This window comes from Balaenoptera borealis (assembly GCF_965194805.1).
Source record: "Balaenoptera borealis genome assembly, chromosome: 2".
NCBI lineage: Eukaryota > Metazoa > Chordata > Mammalia > Artiodactyla > Balaenopteridae > Balaenoptera > Balaenoptera borealis.
This window is the reverse complement of record NC_138867.1, coordinates 89,644,002-89,650,296: the sequence shown is the minus strand read 5'-3', so window position 1 is coordinate 89,650,296 and position 6,295 is coordinate 89,644,002. Positions and strand designations below refer to the sequence as shown.

The window sequence follows — 6,295 nt, the reverse complement described above, 5'->3', positions numbered from 1 at the left end:
AGAACTGTATGTTTATATAATACTATTCCAAGGTCAGTTCACTAACTCTTTGCTGAACATCACAGCGCAGATTTTTTTCCTTTTTTGATATATTTTCCTTTTTCTGTTAACAGCAGATATCCCTTTATGAAACATTCCGTAAATCGAAGTCTAGTGAGATAATTTTTTGTAATTCTCCCTTGACCCATTTTTGTGCATGCAGTTTTGTAAACATCTAACAAACAGTTGCACAAAACAACTTAGTAGTCTAAAATAACTGAACCCAGAACTAAAAGAAATTAGGAAATAATCAAGAAAGAGATTCCATATAGCAATCAAATTTTCAGTCAATAAATATTTTTGATTAACTGACTGAACTACTCTTTAAGGACATTATTGTTCATTGTCTTCAATCTTTTGAAGGTTGTAGCAACAATGACAGAAATATCTGGTGGAAATTGCTCTAGGATCAAATATTTTTGAGTGGAAATTAAATTCACTTATCTAGTTAAAAATTACCAATGAAGAAAGACTTTGCAACTATTGACATAATTGCTTTACCCTTTTTTAACTGTATAAATAGGATATCTAGTTTGAAGTTTAGAAGCTAACAATCATTTTAGCTGAATGCACTTAATTTTACTTTTCACTAGTTTTTGCTTCTGTCTGCAGTTTACTTAGTATTTTGTTGAATCATTCAGCAACTTGATCTCATGATAATACCACTGTCACAATTACCTAGATTGATCAAGTTTCTACCTTTAGTTTCTTATATTGACTTAAAATCTTTTTACATTTTACATTTTTAATAGTTAATTAATTAGGTATTGATTTATTTTTAAGTTGCACAGTGACAATAACCAGTATAATAAAAAGCATTGTTACAAAATCTTGGTTATAATTTTATTGCTCTGTTTTGTGAATAGCAGATCTACCCAAAGTGGTATAATTTCCTTCTCTGATGAAATATTAACCCATACAGGCTAAAGGAAAGCAATGGATAAAGTCATTATCAATTCACTATCACCTTTAATTCCACCCCAAAAATTACTACCCTTTGTCAATAAATAAGGTTTTGTCTAAGTAGATCCCAAGACAATCACAATTAGGTAAACATGTTTTTTAAAAAAAATATTTTTAGGAGATTACCCTCTGAAGTCCTTATTGTAAGCTGTAAGGGCCTGTTAATTGAAGATCTTAAGGATTCAGTCCTGGTGCTCATGATAGATTCCATTCTGCCTTTTCATTAATTCCTGGGCGACAGAATAAAAGGCATACTGATTAAGTTTGGAGATTACACTAAGCTAACAGGGGTTACGATGCTTGGAAAGCTAGAACTAGAATTTGAAATGATCTTAATAAATTATATAAATCACATTTCAAAAATATGGAACAAATTCAAGGTTATATCCTAAGAGAGAAAAGCAAACTATACTGTCAGCAGAGGGAGGAAGGTTGTCCAAGCACAGATAGGACAAGAAAAAGACTGTGAGCTCCAGGAGAGTCCGCAGAGTGGTGCTGACCCTAAAACAAGACTACAAGGGCCAGCCTTGCTCCGCAAAAGACACATGTAGCTCCTTTGCGGCCAGAACTACAGAAAATTAAGACGAGGCCCACCTGGAACCAGCGCCACACCCCGAAGCTCTAGTTCAGCGAGCTGGTGAGAGCAGAACAGAGGGTGTAGCGTGTGCTCAGGGCACCTCTGAGCAACTGTCCACAGAGAGAATGTGGGTGCCAGGCCCACCTCAGACACCACGCGTTCAGGGAGTGCGTAAGGACCAGCAGGCACGGAGAGGCTGTAAGAGCTTGTTGGCTTTCAGCAAAGTGTGCTATAAAACTCCTATGATGCTGGCGTTTAGGGAGGTAGGAAATAATCCTTTGTTATGTTTGGTGTTGTATAAGCTTTTATTGAATTATTTTGTCAACTCTGAATTTCTACATTTTAAAAGGAAGTGTGAAAATTGGAAAAGGTCTGTAGCAAAACAACAGAAATGCTTAATGGGATGTAAAATAGGTCATGTGGGGAAAGATTAAAAGGAGTTCGGTTGCTTAGCCAGGAAAATAGAAAGCTAAGAGATGACTTAATAACTGTCTTATAGTATATAGAGGTTTATCGTAAGAACGCAGACCAGTTCTCTATCCCTACAGAAGAAGGAACAAAAGAAAATTAGCTTAAAGTAGCAAGGGAGAGAGCTTGCTTTTACATTGGAAGGGATTTCTTGATTATAAAATATCAATCAGCATTGTCTAAGGTTACCAAGAGACAGAATATAATCTTTGAAGATGTTTAAAATGAAATGAGCACCCACCTGGTTGGAAGGCTTAACAGTTGACCTGCTTGATGGTAGAACTGAGCCAGACAACCTTTCTGAGGAATTTAACAGTTCTATCATGGTTATAAAATAAAATATCGTAGTCATCTTCCTTTCCTATTCATCTATAAAGATAAGGTTACATTATTAATATGAAGGCTTTATTTGACAATTTCAAGAGATGACTCTGCTCACTGTTTCCCTATCTCTAAGTAAGTACACTTCTTTTTGGTTTCCTTTTCTTTCATTTATTTAACAATGTCTGTTGAGTCCCTGCTCTGTGTAAAGCACTGCTCAAGGCTATGAGTGATACAAATAACTGAACACTCCTTTATTCTTTCTTCACAAGCATTTGATAGTCATCTCCCCTGTGCTAAACACTATGTGACGCGCTCAGAATCCAACTACAGGTGCGAAGATGGCTCGGAAGAGCCCACAGGCTAGTGAATGAGGATAATAAGTAAACGGAATTGCAGTGTGATGTGACTGGGCCTGTGCCAAAGGTATAAGCAGGCGGCTTGGAAACATGTGAGACATGGTGGGTGCATCTAGTACAGACTCGGGCAGTGTCTGGAGATTTCAAAGGGTTTGCTGGAGGAGATGCCATCTGAGCTGAACTGCGGCGTGGTGAGAAGGGAGTCCACTGTGCTCCAAAATGCCAAGAGGGCTATCACAGGAACTGCTTGTTAATACCTGGCAAGATACATGAAAGCATTTGTTTCTTTTTATCAACTAAAATGTTATTGATTCTGTCCTCTGCCCTTTCTTTGATCTTTAATAAAACAATGAAACCTAATTTACAGTCAGTTCTGTTATAAGGTGACATACATGTTTCTAAATTCATCATGCTGCACAGAAAATTGTAGCTTAGAGGAAAAAGGGGTTAGGGACAAACACTCAAAAACTTCGTCCGGGGGACACAAAATTTTTAAATGATAGGAACTTAATGAAAATGGTAGCATGGTTTACACATATTGAATAGTTAAGGAATACATACTAATACTACAGTACTACATAGATTCTACAAAAAATGTGGCAGTGTACCTTGAAGAAGACCTGGAGTTTACTTGTGGAAGTCAAGTCCGAGGGTGAAGTGGTGGAGGGAGGTGATCTGAAATAGGATGGAAAATTGTGAAGGGAGACAGGCATGAATATGGCTCATAACTGAGTCATAACACAGGAAGTGAAATGAGAAGTTTGAGATGTGTGCTTGTGTGTGTTTTGTAAATTTCTCCACAATTCAGTTCAGCTGGGTACAGTTTTCTGTGCTCACCTAGTGTTTCTCACCAAGATCTTGGAGTAAGCAAATGTGAAATTTGCATTATGCTCAAGTCCTTCCCTAATGTATCAATTCTGTTGGAACAAATTTGCAATTTCCAAACAAGCCTTATTGCAGAACTGACTGTATTTGTTGCAAATTAAGTTCATAATTTTCTTACAGTATATCCTGAAATCTCTAACATAGTGTGTTTAGATTCTATTGGACATGTCAAAATTCCTCATAAATCCAGTCTCCTACTTAATGCTGATATAAGTGACTTCCATTTTTGCCAGAGCTACATTTTCCTCTCAGCTTCTGTAACAGGGGAGCATCTGCAGGGAACTTGGCAAAACATGTGAGGGCCATGAGATTGCAAATAGTGTTTGGCAGCCTGAGCCTCCATATTTGCAGCAAGCCTTGGGGAGATGCAGTCACAAGGACTGCAGGTCTTTTCTTCACTCTGACAAGGTAAATGGCCAGAAATGCAAAGGAAGATGTCTGAAGAGTAGGGCTTTGGCCATGGATCAACCTCATTGACCAAGCTCGCAGACAGATTGATGCCTGCAGGAATCACTGCTGCCTTTTAGTAGGAAGCCAGTAGGTCCTTAGAACTGGACTCTTTTTTTGCTCTCTCCTTTTTGTCAACGGGCATAGATTCTGGCGTAGGGGGAGAGGAAAACCCCAGTGGTGGAAATTCGTGAAGGACAGAGGAGGTAGCAGCTGGGGAGGCAGGTCAGGCAGTGTCCCTCTCTGGGCTTCTGTCTCCTTGTGAAATATTTTCCCCCACAAAAGATATAAAAACGATGTTTTGTTTTGCTCTCTATGCAACGTGGAGGTCTTTTTTTCCCGCTTAATTCAAGTGTTTGTGCAAGAAAGGCAGCTCAGAGTTAACGTTATCTGAGGTCAGAGAGAAGAGACAGTTTTGCATTTGGGTTTGGATTGGGTAGCAGGGTCATCAGAGGCACTTGATGGTGTTCTTGAAGTGGCTGGAGTCCTCCTGTTCACACTGAGCCCCGGGAGTCACAGGCCCAGAGAGGAAAAGGTTCCATCTATCCACACTTAACTGCCAGATCCCACAGGTCTATGTAAAAATTGGGAGCTAAAGAGTTAAATTATACCAGATGATAAAATCCTTACATAGCCTCAAGCAAACATTCAGCTGACAAAAATGTTATTGTATGTTCTCTCTTGAAAGCTTTAAGATATGCTTGGGTTAATTAGATTTCCAAATATGCAAATATGCCCTAGTGAGGTTTTTCTGAAATGCACCATTTTAAAATTATGTAGCATGGCATTAGTGTTCAAAATACTGAACTGTAAGACTTAGCCTGAATAGCTTACTAACATATCATATAAATTCATAATTGATCAAACTCATTTATTCCCCGCTGTCCACATTATACTGTTCAAACTGGGTTAGAAAGTTTTATGGAAATTAGGTTCTCTAGCATGCTTTGGGGGAAGATCAAGGAGTAGTTTAGATTACGGCACTAGTTCTTCAAAAAATGCCAATTCACTTGTCCGATATCAGTGTTTCCAACATGCTCAGTTTAAGGAACACGAGGCTTCTAGAGCCCTGAGACTGGATCACCTGGAGGAAATTAGCAGACAAACTTTGATCTCAAGGGGAAAAAGAATACTTTAACAAGTGCATCTGAAATGATTTCATTTTGTTCACCTGCTTATGCCAGTGAATAATTCTAAGATTTCAACTTCTGAATAGTTTTTTTAAAATATTAGATTTCATTTATAATCAGATTTCTGGATAACTGAAATGTTTGAGCTGTGTTGGTTAAAAGAAAACCATTTTGGGGGAAACTGTTCTAAAGTGCATCATATCCTTCAATGCTTTATTAAACAGTATATACTGAAATATACTAAAGATAAGCCAATAATTTCTGGGTAACTCAGTTGTGCTGGGCCCACGTGGCCTAGTGAGGTGTAGAACGCTGTTTACTCATGGTTTTAATGACCTCAACCACAAGGTCGACAAACTTTTTCTATAAAGGGCCAGGTAGTAAATATTTTAAGTTTTGCAGGTCAGGTGGTCGCTGTTGCTGCTACTCAGCTGCCGCTGTATTACAAAAGCAGTCATGGCTAATATTTAATGAATGAGCATAGCTGATTTCCAATAAAACTTTGTCATTGAATAGGCAGTGGTTGAATTTGGCTTGCAGGCTGTGGTTTGACAACCTCTGACCTCAACTACCATCTTTCTCGAGTAACTTATTAGAAGTTCATGATTCTCGTTTCTTGCTGTTCTGATGTTCTTGTATTCCTTCCTTTAGCAATGTCTCACCCTTTTCTGTTTATTGCTTTTGATGTGGTTTGTCCTACAGGGGAAAAGAACGTAGCTTGTTAGATTTGTACTTAAAGTAAGAGTCACTAGACTCCAAGGGAGGGGCAAAAGGCTTTCTAGTCAAGAAGGCACAGAGTGCATTTACTATGGCTTTCCTTCTCGATACTGGCTCAGGGGCCATTTTTATTTATTTCTATGTTCTTGAACAAATTGTTAATGTGGAAGATAAGTTTTGTGTTAAAAGAATTTTGTTGTAGTTCAATGGGCTTTTGTAACTATACATCACATTTGCTTACAAGTAAAAACAAATTTTTCAACTGCATTTTCATGGGCATAATTTAGTGTGTCTCGTCTCGTCCAGTGTTTTCCATATTTATGAATTAGTTTATCAAGAGTAACAGATGTGTCTACTCTAAAAGAAGAGACTAAATTGCCTTTCAGATA

The 6,295-nt window shown here is 38.0% G+C and overlaps 1 protein-coding gene across 3 annotated transcripts in view; it reads left to right on the top strand.

Moving 5' to 3' along the window:
- Positions 1-6,295, top strand: part of FBXL17 (F-box and leucine rich repeat protein 17) — a 464,528-nt gene that overhangs the window by 350,014 nt on the left and 108,219 nt on the right. The window lies entirely within an intron of this gene.